The sequence below is a fragment of the Sapajus apella genome, unplaced genomic scaffold (assembly GCF_009761245.1).
Source record: "Sapajus apella isolate SASKATOON/1434 unplaced genomic scaffold, GSC_monkey_1.0 scaffold10, whole genome shotgun sequence".
Lineage (NCBI taxonomy): Eukaryota > Metazoa > Chordata > Mammalia > Primates > Cebidae > Sapajus > Sapajus apella.
Genome location: NW_022436950.1, coordinates 34925818 through 34938725, shown reverse-complemented (window position 1 = coordinate 34938725; position 12908 = coordinate 34925818). Strand labels below are relative to the sequence as shown.

Genomic DNA, 12908 nt, shown 5'->3' with positions numbered 1-12908 from the left:
ATGAGAAGCAACAAAGAAGGGGATTAGCAGAAGCTGAGGGTGAATTTGATAGCAGGACTTAATATTACAAGGGTTTAATAAAAACTTCTCAGTCCCCCTTTGTCAACATAACAACAAAATATGAGTGCAAGTGAATGTTCAACAATATCAAAAGGCAGCAAATGAGAATCATACTGGAAAATAGTTATTCACACAAAATGTTTACTTGTGCAAATCTCCAATATCAAAGACATTTCTATAACCAGAATTGTGTCCTTACATTTTAAAAGACTGAATGATTTTGTGCAATAAAAATATGTGATTATGCAAGTATGTCCAATATGGGTAATTAAATTTCATGCTTCAGGAGACAAATTAGTTGTTGAGGGATATCTGGAAGACAATTCTTCTGCATGTATGTCATTTCACAGCTAGCCAGCCTTCCCAATGGGGCTTTGCTGTCCTGCTAGGGGGTCTGTCCAGAAAAACATTTAAAAAAGCAAATTCCTTTTCCTTTACTCTCAACATTTCTTACCCTCATTTTGAGTGTTGATTAGCCCTTGGAGTTTGAGTTTATTCTAGGCAGATCCCAAACGAAAGGACCTTGAAGACACCAGGTTTGTTTGTGTGCGTGTAGTTTCCCAGAGTGGCCTGGAAAATCTATTTGCAGGTTCTTAACCAAGTTCTTAAGATGACCCCAGGCAAACCCCATCTTCCACTGAAGTCCTTTAGGCCCAAATGAATCAGGTAGAAACCAACACTGGGGAGCTTTAGTTTGGAAGAAAGGAGGCCCAGGAAAAGAGTTGATGATTCTTGGATTGTGGGCTTTCCAGAGTCCTAGTTAATTGCATCAATGAAGAATGCACATTTATATTTAGTTACCCATTCCTGGAAAAGTATATTTTTTCATTAAAAGCGGAAAGTGGATTGGGAGGAATTGGCAATAAGATTTTATCTCTCATGAAAGAAAACTGTATCTTCTGAGAAAAAAATAATTTGAGAAGTGTCAAAAGAAAGGTTCCTTGTGAGAGAGCTGTAGCACAGCCCCCAAATACATGATTTTGGCCCAATAGACAGGTTTTTCATAGTAACTTACACATATCAAACAGAAGGATTAGAAAGTAAGAACACTTTTTAGATCATGACACTATTCAGATTAATTGCTTCTTTCTTGTGTCTACATTTTCACATTATTTTACACATTATTTTGGGAAGCACAGAACCATTGTCAATTTTAAGCTAACTTTTATATTCAAGTTAGTACTAACCTAAACTTAGTTCCCAGCATTTCATGTGTCCCTTCAGCACTTATTAATTAGGTGACAATCTACAGACTTCCCTTCAAAGCTCTGTAGATCTATAGGGCATTGGGACATCTATATGCTAATGGTCAGATTCCAGTTCTGGACTCACTCATAGCAGGGGTTACATTCTATGCCTCAGTGTCCAAGGAGAAATTGTGGCCATAACTCCAACCATCATAAATAACTCAAGAATACCCTCAAAGGCATATGGGGGAGGATAGGAAAGATTACTATGCTTTATGGGGTTAGGATCTTTATCAAAATAATTTCTTTTAATTTTTGCAACTGTAAAAAATATACATCATAATGTGTATTTGCATTCCCATTTTGTGGATAAATAAACTAAGGCTCAGAAAGGCTGAAAAATTGAGCTAAAGTAGCATAGTTAGTTAATAATAGAACAGTAATTTTAACTGTCACCTGAATGGCTTCAAATCCCATGTTCTATTCATACTCGGATCAGAGCAGGAAGGGGAAAGTGAATATGGCAGATTGTATTTTCCAAAAATGGCCACAGCAATATTTCCAATCCTGCCTACTCTTGCAATTTTGTCTCTTCCCGTTGAACATATGCGGGCTTTTGTGACCATCTTGATGAATAGACTGCAACAGAGGTGATGTTACAGATTTTTGGGGCTAGATCGTAAAAGGCAGTGTGCTTTCTGCTGTCTTCCTCCGAGTGAGCCTTCAGATGCCTTTGAGCTGACACTTCCTGGAACTGAGATGAGCTATAACTACCAGGCCCAAATTGCAGATTTGTTAGCAAAAAAACCAAACCACAACAAAACAAAATGTTGCCAATGTTTTAAGCCACCACATTTTGGGTTAATTTGTTATGCACCCGTAGTAATAGTGACAACCACAGAAAATATTAACTCTATACTTAGAATGATTATTTTAGCACAATGTGTATTTGCATTCCCATTTTGTGAATAAAGAAACTAAGGCTCAGAAAGGCTGAAAAACTGAGCTAAAGTGAGATCATGCTAATATACATGTATACACGTATATGCTTGTAGGCGTAAATGTGAATACATAAACGTGGACACCCTGAAAATGGTACTAGTAGAACTCATGACAGGGAATCATATGCATATACCTCCCCTGCCTGCTCTGTTCTCCCTCTATCCCTCCACCCCTGCACTTCAGAGACATTTCCAGGAGACTCAAGGAGTAAAGACCCACTTGCTTGTGATTGTTCAGATACTGTTTTTCTTGTTGTGAACAGTGGCAGCTATGGCTCTTACCCACAGTGTCTGCTTTTTCATGTCCCTTATTCTTGTTCCTCTGGAGAGCTCTTCCTGCCCTCCATGTGGTCCCCAGGAGCTATAGGTTCTAATGCCTGTTGCCCACCATTAACACGACTTCCCTAGAATGCACTGGATCAGTCAGGCTGGCAGTTCAGTTCCCCATCTGCATCATAGAGATCGGTTCAAGGATGGGCATGTTACTCAACCAAGGCCCATTTGCATGTTAGCGGAGATTGACAGCTGGACTCCAGAAAAGAGATGTCTTCTGTGGTTGATTGGTTAGTCCCAGCTCTTTACTCTTCCTTCTAGCCACACCCTTTGCCCTATAACTTTGCAGTTCTTCCAATTAAAGTGTAAGACATATCCCTTTGCCCCTTGACTTTGGACTGGGCTGCATGGCTTATTTTAGTCAATGTGATATTAGTAAACATAATGTGAGCAAGAGCTTGAAATACGCTTGTGCTTTGGGATGTATACCTCTGCTTGTGACTTGAGAAGAGCTTCCTCAGGGGAGCTTTGTTCCTTCATCGTCGGCCCAAGAAAGAACACACGTGGAACAAAGCTACTCTGGCTGCCTGAGAAGGAGGCAAAGCCTCCCTACAGTCAACCTTCGAATTGATGAAATAAATCCTTCCTGTACTATTTTGATTTTGTGGTTGTTACACAGCATTTTTGAAAAACCATAGGTAACATACACTTTCTCTCCATGCAGCTGCTAAGCCAGAGAAAACGTAAATTCAAGTTACTAGTGTCTGTCTGCTGAGACAGCTCAGCTGACAATAGGCTAGGTAGGGGTTAGCAGAGCCAAGAGATGGAGAGAAAAACAAATCCATTTGAGCCCATGGCCCCAGCTGCCTAAAGCGCTTGAAACTTTCTTTGTAGTTTCCAGTTACAATGGTAACAAATCCCTTTTAAAATATTATTTATTTATTTATTTATTTAAACTTGCTTAAGTTCAGTTTGAATGCAGTTTCTGTCACTTGATACAAGAATAGCCTAAACTAATAATGTGCTGTGTAAACCATCTCTGATGCCTTCCCTGCCTCTAGATTGCTTTCTTCGCTGCTACCCACAGAGCTGTTTCTGGCACCTGAATAACTGGCTTCCACCAGATGCTCCATTGGAGGGTGTAAAAGATTATCCACTTGAAGTTTTCTCGAAGCTGTGAATTGTCACATCACCCCACCCTTCCTCCTGCACAGGATGTCACCGAGCTGGGTCTACAGAGGACATGGCTTGGTTTCCATCAGCTGTGGCAGGGTTTCACTGTCACTTGAAATGACTAACTAGATTATGACTCTCTTGGGGGTCTTGGAAGGACAGAAAATTGTGGTTAAATGCAAGAGACTTCAAGCCTTTTCTGTCTTCCTAGGGGCAGGTAGTATCTAGCCAAATTTGGAGTATGGGGTTGGTAGCTTCATGCTTGAATTATAGGTTCTAATCCTAGAAGGTTGATTTATGTCCCAATGATATAAGATTTATGCCAGAAATGGAGCCCTCCCCCCCACCATATGTATACATGTGTATTTTTCTGCTGTTTCCCAGCTCTTGGAGTATTTCAGAAATGTAAGCCATAAGATACTGTGAATATGTCCTACTCAGTGTGCATAGCATGGGAATACCAGCAGGGCTGCATTTTTCTTACCAGTGTATGAGATTCTAGAGTCATGCCTTTCCTGGGTTAGTGTCTTTTTGCAAGTCTCTTCCCCCTCCCCACTCTTCGGTCACAGGGTTTCTATCCTACAACTCACCATCGAGAGCGAAAAAACCCAGCACCTCACACACACACATTTGCTTGATAAGAAATTGGAGGAGGTTGAATCGCCACAGTGAACAAGGCCCCGGGCCCCTGCCAGCATGTGGGGCTGGGCCTAGAAATCAAATGTGACGTCCCTTCCATGACAGCCACTCCACATGCTAACAACAGGTCCAGCGGGCTTATGTTCTTTCAATTTTAATGATGAAGCAGAAGTGTAATAAGACCGTGTGGCAGGGGACACTGTGGAGCTTGACAAGATATTTTATCAACATATTATGATATTCAGATGTAGGCGAGCCCAGAGAATGATGCGGGGCTCTGAAACCAGCCCGTGTCTTGGCAGACCCACTGTTTCCTCACTCATGGGAGTGTCCTCAGGGAGAGAGGCTTAACCACCGTGAACATGAGGCTCCTCGGGCCTCAGAATACAGGTCAAGAGTGTTGACAGAAGGCGTCATATTCCCCCTTGGAATCCATCAGTGTGGATTTGATTTTATTCCTGAACATCCACACTCATGGCCACATGAGGGATGTGGCCCCATCAAGGTCATGTTGTGAAGTGACCTGTTACCAAGCTCTTTGGATGCATTAGGCACTCTACATGAATGTCTCATGTAATCCTCACAATGACGCTGTGACGTAGACTGATGTAAACACTGCCATGGCCTCCAGGATCCATTCTCCCCTTTTTCGCCCCAAATGAATAGCAGCCTGCTTTTGCTCAGATGGACAATATCCCAACTAAACAAACCTGATTTCCTGGGCTTCCTCAGGGCTACCGGAGACCATGTGCTTCAACTCAGGCCAAAAGTAGTAAGTGTGAATCCCCTGGGGGGAAGGCTGTCTGGAAAACTGTCACTTTTGGACAAGAAATGACAGATTCAGTTGCCTTTGCTTGCTACCTACTCTCTTCCATTTTTCTTGTGTGAAAGATCAAAATGACTGGAAGGACAGCAGTCACCTCACAGTCATGCATGAGAGGGCAGCAGAGGGAGGAAGAGAGAAGGAATTAACAATCCTGACCATATCATCATCTCCATTTTACAGATGGAGACACTGAGGCTTAGAAAGGTGAAGCTATTAAGGTCACAAATTCAAACCTCCATCTCTCTAAATCCAAATCCCATGCTCTTTCCGTAAGTTCTTAAGATGAGAGCTGTTGAAGAATATATGTGTGCATTTCTCATTCTCTTTCTCTCTCTTTCTTTTGTTGGAGTCTCACTTTGTCACCAGGCTGGAGTGCAGTGGTATGATCTCGGCTCACTGCAGCCTACCCCCTGCCCAGGTTCAAGCAATTCTCCTGCCACAGTCTCCCCAATAGCTGGGATTAGAGGCATCTGCCACCATGCCTGGCTAATTTTCCCATTTCTAATAGAGATAGGGTTTCACCATGTTGGTCAGGCTGGTCTCAAACTATTAACCTCAGGTGATCCACCCTCCTCGGCCTCCCAAATTGTTGGGATTAGTGGCGTGAGCCACTGCACCTGGCTGCATTTAGTCTTAACTCTAAAATATACTGTGGGTTTTAGGTGGGGCTAAATTCTTGGGGTAGGAAAGCTACTTAACAGGCAGGCATGGAGGGGGAAGGTCAATGACCATGGAGGGCTCACAAAATTCTTTCACGGTAAGATTTGGTTCACAGCACTGAGGAGGATGCTCAGTGCCCGCTGGCTCTCTTGTTCTGTGACTCTGCGACTGCTTCAGAGAAGAGGGTCTCAGGAGTGCAAGTTGCTCATGATGTTGCATTTTTTGTGAATGACAGTGTGGAAATTTTCTTCCACACCACAAGAAATCAAGAAAAAAAAGGAGGCTGTCTTTTTTAATTTTTTGATTTTTTTTTTTTTGGTCTCAGTGCAGACAAAAAGTGCTTCATGGTAGAAGAAGGCAAAGAGATCTTGGTGGAGATGTTGATGTAACCACAGCTGGTCCTTTCAAGCATTTTGTAGGAATGCTTCCTGAAAAATGATTGCTGCTATGCTTTGTATGATGCACTTTGGAAACTAAGGAACCCAGAAAAGAAGAGTTGATGAGTTTTTGCAGGGTTTTAAAAACTTTTATTTTTTGCAGGCACTCAAATTAGCACTTATGAAAAGTAAAGTGATCTACGCAAGCTCCAAGGATATAATCTAAAAGAAATTTTCAGGCATAAGCATGAATGAGCCAGAAGATCTCAATCGGGCTTATATTGCTGAAAAGCTAGGTGGGTCCTTAGTTGCAGCCTTTGAAGGATGCCCTGTGTAGATCATGATTCAGTGCCATAAATTGAAAGCTTCCATGTTTAATGTTATCCTCTTGCTATACAAATAAAGCATGTATATTTAGGCCAGGGTCTCACTGAGGGGGAACTCTCTTGTCATTTTTTTAGAGTAAATATTCTAGAAACACATGTAAACAGCCCTAAATAACTCTAGCGTCTAAAGCTAAAAAAAAGATTGGGAATTTCTGGTCATAGCCTTGTATATACTAACAGCAAGGCGATAGGATTAAATAAAAGCTACCATGAAGAAAGAAAGGGAGTATCGCTAAGAGGAAGTTGTACGTAAATTCGAAGGAGAGAAATGAACTCCTATGGTGTTCTAGTGATAACAAACAGGATTTTTATTTTCTTCTCTACCCACTTTCTTCACCCTAGTAAAATAGATTTCAGAAGCACTGTTACACCAGAAAGGAAAAATAAGAGATTGCATTTGTGTTAAAGACACTGGATTTAAAAATGTTTGCTATCCAAAAGGTTCCGTGCCCGTTACACCCAAATAGGGGTGAAGTTTCACTGAAAAGTCGCTTTTTTATCTTTAAAATGGGGTTTTTACAAAAGGATGGCAGGAGGGAATCTTGTCATGGACTTCTTTTTCTTTAATGAGCTGTGGTTTCTTCGTGTATCATGGATCTGCTTGAAAAGCCTCTTTATTCACTTGCAGTTTAACTCAGGGAGAATTAAGCGGGTCAACACCAAACAGGTTTTTCGCCTGTACCAAGAATAAATGATTTTCCCCTGGAACTGCCTGAAGAAGAAAATTACAAAGAAAGATTTGATTCTTAAGTCCAGAACCCATGAGCCCTGAACTTCAGGGATATTGTTCTTGCTTTGATCACAGATATAGAAAAGATATAGAAGAAATAAAACCCCACTATGTTCTTATCTGTTTCTTGCCTTTAGATGGGAAAGACCACATCGGGTCTCTCCCAAGAAGTCAGAAAATACATGCATAATTTAAAGGTAATTTCTGGAGGGTTATATGGTTTAGGACCAACTTTCCCCCAATCAGCTGACTTAGGACTGCCTTGTTCCCAGTCAGATGGCTTAGTACCATCCCTTCCAAATCATCAAAACTGCCTACAGCAGCCTGAGGGTATCCAGCAGATATTTATCTAAATTACCACAGAGTAGTGGGAATAGACTCAGTGCTACAGGAAGTGAGAGATAATGGAAGATGTGGCATCATATGTCAGGACTTCTAAGCCAATCTGACAGCCAGGGTTATGCCAAGGGCATGTGTGATCCAGAGCAGGCCACTCTATGCATTCCCTTCTCCATGCTGCAGGATTTTTATTCAGGTGAATCCAGATAAAAAAATGAATACACCCTTAAATGATGAAACCATAAGCAATGGCTGTAAGTGGAAGTGGTTCAGGACCAAAGAAGCTCATTGAGGTAAAGGCACCTCCCAAAGACAAGGGACAGTCTGAGAACAGGAAGGCAACTGATGCTCAAGGTAATGCTATTTCCATTCATACTGGCTGGGAGAGCTGGCTGAGGTGTACAAAGGAAAAAAGGCATGGCTAAGGCTGACACATGCTCATTTGTACAGATATTTTAATAATAATAGCAAACACTGAGCCAGGCAGTGTGCTAATAACTTTACATGGAGCGCCTCATTTTGTTTTCACATCTCTATGGAATTCTTTCTAGATCCTTTAATAGAGAGGAAGATGAGGCTTAGAAAAGTTAAGTAACTTGAGCATGTCACTATGGTTGTTAGGATAGTTAAACCATGATTCGAACGTGAGCAGCCAGACCCTGGACTTGACTTCTTAACCCTCACTAAAGTCATGATTTTTACTTTGTGCTGTTCAATGCCTTGAGTCCTGGGAATACCAACATGATTGAGACATTTCCCTCTGTCTTAGAGCTGAATATTTTAATTTATAGGTTTGTAATATTAAAGATTTTTGCCATAATTATCTTTCTTTTGAGGGCTACACATATAATCTACCTGATACATTTGGATTCTTTCTAGTCTCTGTTCACTAATTACCATGTTTCTTCCCTGCCTGACTTGGTGTCTTGGCCCAAATCAGATAGGGAGGAGGGGGAAGAAATGGAGGTTAGAAGCCTCAGTTCAGCTCACCACATGGACATGTGCCGAGAATCAGAAGAGAACATAACTTCCAGAATAAAAGCAAAGCCCATGTGTTATAGGTAGGAGGCTGGAGGAAAGGGAGATGAATTCTAACTGGGGGAGTTGGGGAAAGCATCCTAGGAACAGTGACATTGGGCTGGGTATTCAAATCCGGTACTGTTACCTGAGAACCTGTTTATCCAGCCACCTAGACCCTGAAGCAGATTTATTGAAACTTTGTGACCTGGAGATGGTACTGCTTGCCACATAGACTTACCCCACCAAACACTGCCCAACCTTCCTTCATGTCCTGGAGGGAAAGGAAGAAGAAAAAGAGGAAGGAAGGAAGGGAAGGAGGGAGGGAGGAATGAGGAGGAGAGGGAGGGAGGGAGGAAGGAAGGAAGGGAGGGAAGGAGGGAGGGAGGGAGGGAGGGAAGGAAGGAGGAATGAGGAAGAGAGGGAGGGAGGAAGGAAGGAAGGAAGGAAGAAAGGAAGGAAGGAAGGAGAGGGGAAAAGGAGAGAGGGAGAGAGGGCAAAAGGATGGAGGGAGGGAGATGGCATATAATGAGAAGAACGAAGGACAAATAGGGAAAGTGCCTAGTTATGTCTCAAGATCTCTCAATGCTTAAGGGCTCTGCCTCCGAATCCCAAATTTTGGAGCCACTTTAAAGAATCCCGTTGACACTGATTGTCCAATTAGTGAGTCTCAACCTTGGCTTCAAGGATATCTTGATCATTTTCAGGGGACGTTGTCCAGGCATGCATTATTTTTGTAAATTCCCAGGTTATCTAATGTCCAGCCAACATCAAAGACTTTTGCAATGGACCACAGTGGACAGACAATCCCCTCTCGTGATTGTGCTTCTGCATCTCTGCCAGGTTTCCGCTTCACTTGTATGCTATGTGGCAGGTGAGCCTTGTCTACTTTCAGATAATCCTCAATGCTGAGTTGGAAACAGCCTAGCACTCTGTTAAGTACCAGGGCCCTTTAGCCCTATAAGAGGGTTGAAGTCTGGAAGAATTCATGAGGCTGAGTTCTCACAATCTGGTTCCCCATAGTTATTCTTAGGCAGGAGTGGGGAGTCAAATTTCAAGTTGTTTATAGCAACCTCAGGGTTTTACTTTTTATTACACCCCTGTGGGAGGAACCCAAGAACCAGTAGAAAAGGGATGACAGTGTTTGAAGAGGGTCGTTTGGTCCTAATGAAGAAGATAAACAAAGTGGGTAGTTGTTTCCTGCTGAGAGAAAGGTCACTGGGATGACCTTGTGAATAGGTCTTGTGAATCGATATTTTTAAAACCTCAATCTTACCTTCTGTATCAATCACTTTTCACCATAAACAATAAAATTATGTGTAGCACATGTTATTTCCTCTTTTCAAATTGCTTTCAGTAAACCTATTTGGCTAAACAAATAAGTAAAACGTCTTTGGGAGGGGCATGTTGATTACCACCAACTAATGAGGCCAGCTGGGATGATTCTGACCAGGAAGCTTTAGACCTTCTGCAGTGCATTTGATTTTCTTCAATCCTCCATCAAACACTGTGCCAACCGTGTTCAGGCTTTAGCTTAATGACTAAAGTTGTCATAAAGGTGCCAACCTGAGCCCTCTCATGATTGTTATCTGGCTGTTGACAGTCGCTGAGCTAAAGACCCCCAGACCTGCTGCTCACACACCTAACACTAGATGTGTAACAGATGCTCAATGTGCTTAGGAGCTACCTTAAATAGATTCATTTCTATCACCGCATCCTCCATGTGACACTCTGACCTTGTTCAAGGAGCACCTGTAGCTATTTCTCAAGGCATTCAGCAAGAACATGAAATGGTCTCAAGTTCAGAGTTATCCCACGGTTTTTGTTCTTTTATTTAAAGCTTCTTGATGTCTTGGTCCTATTCATTAAGTGATTTTTATAAGAATTACATAGTAAGTCAATGGCCAAATATAACATGCAGGAGAAAAATCACGGAGCCATATAAAGCCTGTGCCTTAGTGGACTCGTTTTGTACTATAGTAAAGATGTCAGAAATATGGGAAATGTTAACTAATGGTGTTCTGGAATCTTCCACCCCCAAAATTATCCAGCGAGTCATTTTCAAAGAGTTCTTCAAATAGTTTTAGAGACTTTTGCAGCCTAAAGAAGTGGGTACACTGGATAGAAATAAAGATATTCGAGAAGGTTTTTGCCAAATACCCTGTGGGTAACTTTATTCAGGGGGCATTTTGGCATTTCATTCACTAATTAATTATCCATCCAATTCCTCAAGAATGTCAGATTTCTGAGTGCCAGTGCAGGGACATCATCAGCACTTAGGGTGGGGAGTGGGTGCTGGCCTAATGAGGTTTGGTGTTTTCCTCCCTTGTCCAGAATCCCCCACCCCAAGAACAAAGGCCCTCTTCTCTCCAGCCCAATATCTCAACAGAAACTTTGAGTTGTGTGGGAGAAGGCAGAGAGACGATTAAAGGGCTGGAAAATGAGACCTATGAGAAATAGTGAAAGGAGTGGGGATTACTGAACCTGTGGAAGAGAAGGTGGAGGAATGACTTAACAGTCTTCCCCTTCTCTTTGAAAGGCTCTCACATTGAGGAACACAGCCAGCTGTTCAGCATCTCCACGAAGACCAACCGGGAGGAAGCCAGTTCAAACTGCAGCATTAGGGATTTAGAACACAAGAAAGAATTTCCTGGCTTTGAGAAATGTTAAACATCAGGAAAAGTTACCCATAGGGGTTGAAGAATCTCCTTCTCTTGGGGTATTTAAAAATAGATGTTCTTAGCTGTCTTGAATGATTTAAAGGTCTTACCTAACACTTGGGGGAGGGGATGGAGGAGATACAACCAGATAATCTCATTCTGAATATCTTTTGGTTTTAAGAACTAAGAAGGTATTTTCAAAAAAAATTTTTTTAAGACATTTAAATTAGACTTACATTCTCCTTTGACTCTCCTTTGTCAATTTAATGTAACTGTATGAAGCAGCATTTAAAAAGGAGGAAACACCAGGATTGAAGGCAAAAAAAAATCTCATTTGTAGTTCCATCTTTTTAAGCTATCTGTTCTTGAGAAGATAAAGACCTCAACCTCAGTTTCCTCACCCATAAATGGGAGCCCAAACTACCTGTATTAGTGACCTCACAGTTACTAAGAGTATCAAAGTAAACATGATAATGTTTTTAACAGAGCAAACAATTATGTAAGTGCAAAACATCATTATGGGGAGGTATTTTTACATAAACCCCTCAATATTTCTCTGTTTATTTCATTTCAGTAGGGGCTAAGAGTCAGGCTTGCCAAAAAAATCCTGAACTCTCAGGGTACAGCTATGCTCTCCGAATCTCCAACACACTGTCAAGAAGGAAGTGGAGAGGATTTTACTTTGAAATCTGGCCTTGGAATATTTCCTTGTTGTCTGACAAACCCAAGGACTTCCAACTAGAATTTCAAACTTGGGCACACATCAGAGCTCCCAGTTGAACATTTGGCACAGTGGGATCCAGGTGAAAAAGCTATGATCCTGTGCCAACCCTACTCAGATAATTTTCATAAGAAAGGAGTTGGAGGAGAATCATATGGCTTAAAAAATCAGTCAGAGAAAGTTGCAAAGAGACCCTGACACAGCTTCTGAGGAATGGCTCCTTACAACGTGCTGTAGGAAGCTCAGCCTCCTCCCCTTGCCTTGCAAGGTCTCTTTAATTTGGTGAGTCTGACTGGAAAAATGTTGCTTCAGAAACCACATCACTACTCCAAAGCCAGTTCCCAATGGGCCTGGGTTTCACACACAGGGGAAGGCATTGTCCTGCCACTGTGTGTGTTCCCACCACCCTCCAAGTTTCCCAGTCATTTTCTTTTTTCCAAAATGCCTCCCAGGGTGAAACAACCTCCCGGAGTCCTGGAGTTGGCCATTTCCAAGGTACTGGTGGTGTTTTACTAGAGAATCCGCATTGGGATTCTACCCCAGAAAAAACCCAGCTGTGGCTCTACTCAGGCTCTTCCTCTTGCTAATGTAAAAGTAAAAATGTAATGCAAAAATAGTAGGCAAAGAAAAGAGGGGGAAAAAGTTTCTTGATTGAAGGAGTGGGTGAATAGCTAGAGAACCAAAATGAGAATTACTATGAAAGCCTTAAGCTCAGGGAAAGCCTGTTCCCGAAAGGGCAGAGGAAAGAATAACAGGGCAGCCTTTATTCTGCAGTGATTACTCTACATGAACCCCTGGAGTTCAACACCCCAGCAGTCACAGCAGAAAAGCACTCTGAGAGAGACAGAGGACCCCCAAA

At 42.1% G+C, this 12908-nt stretch overlaps 1 pseudogene; it reads left to right on the top strand.

The window, feature by feature from the left end:
• The first annotated feature begins 5783 nt into the window (after positions 1-5783).
• LOC116551530 lies at positions 5784-6589 on the top strand (annotated as a pseudogene).
• Positions 6590-12908: the final 6319 nt, after the last annotated feature.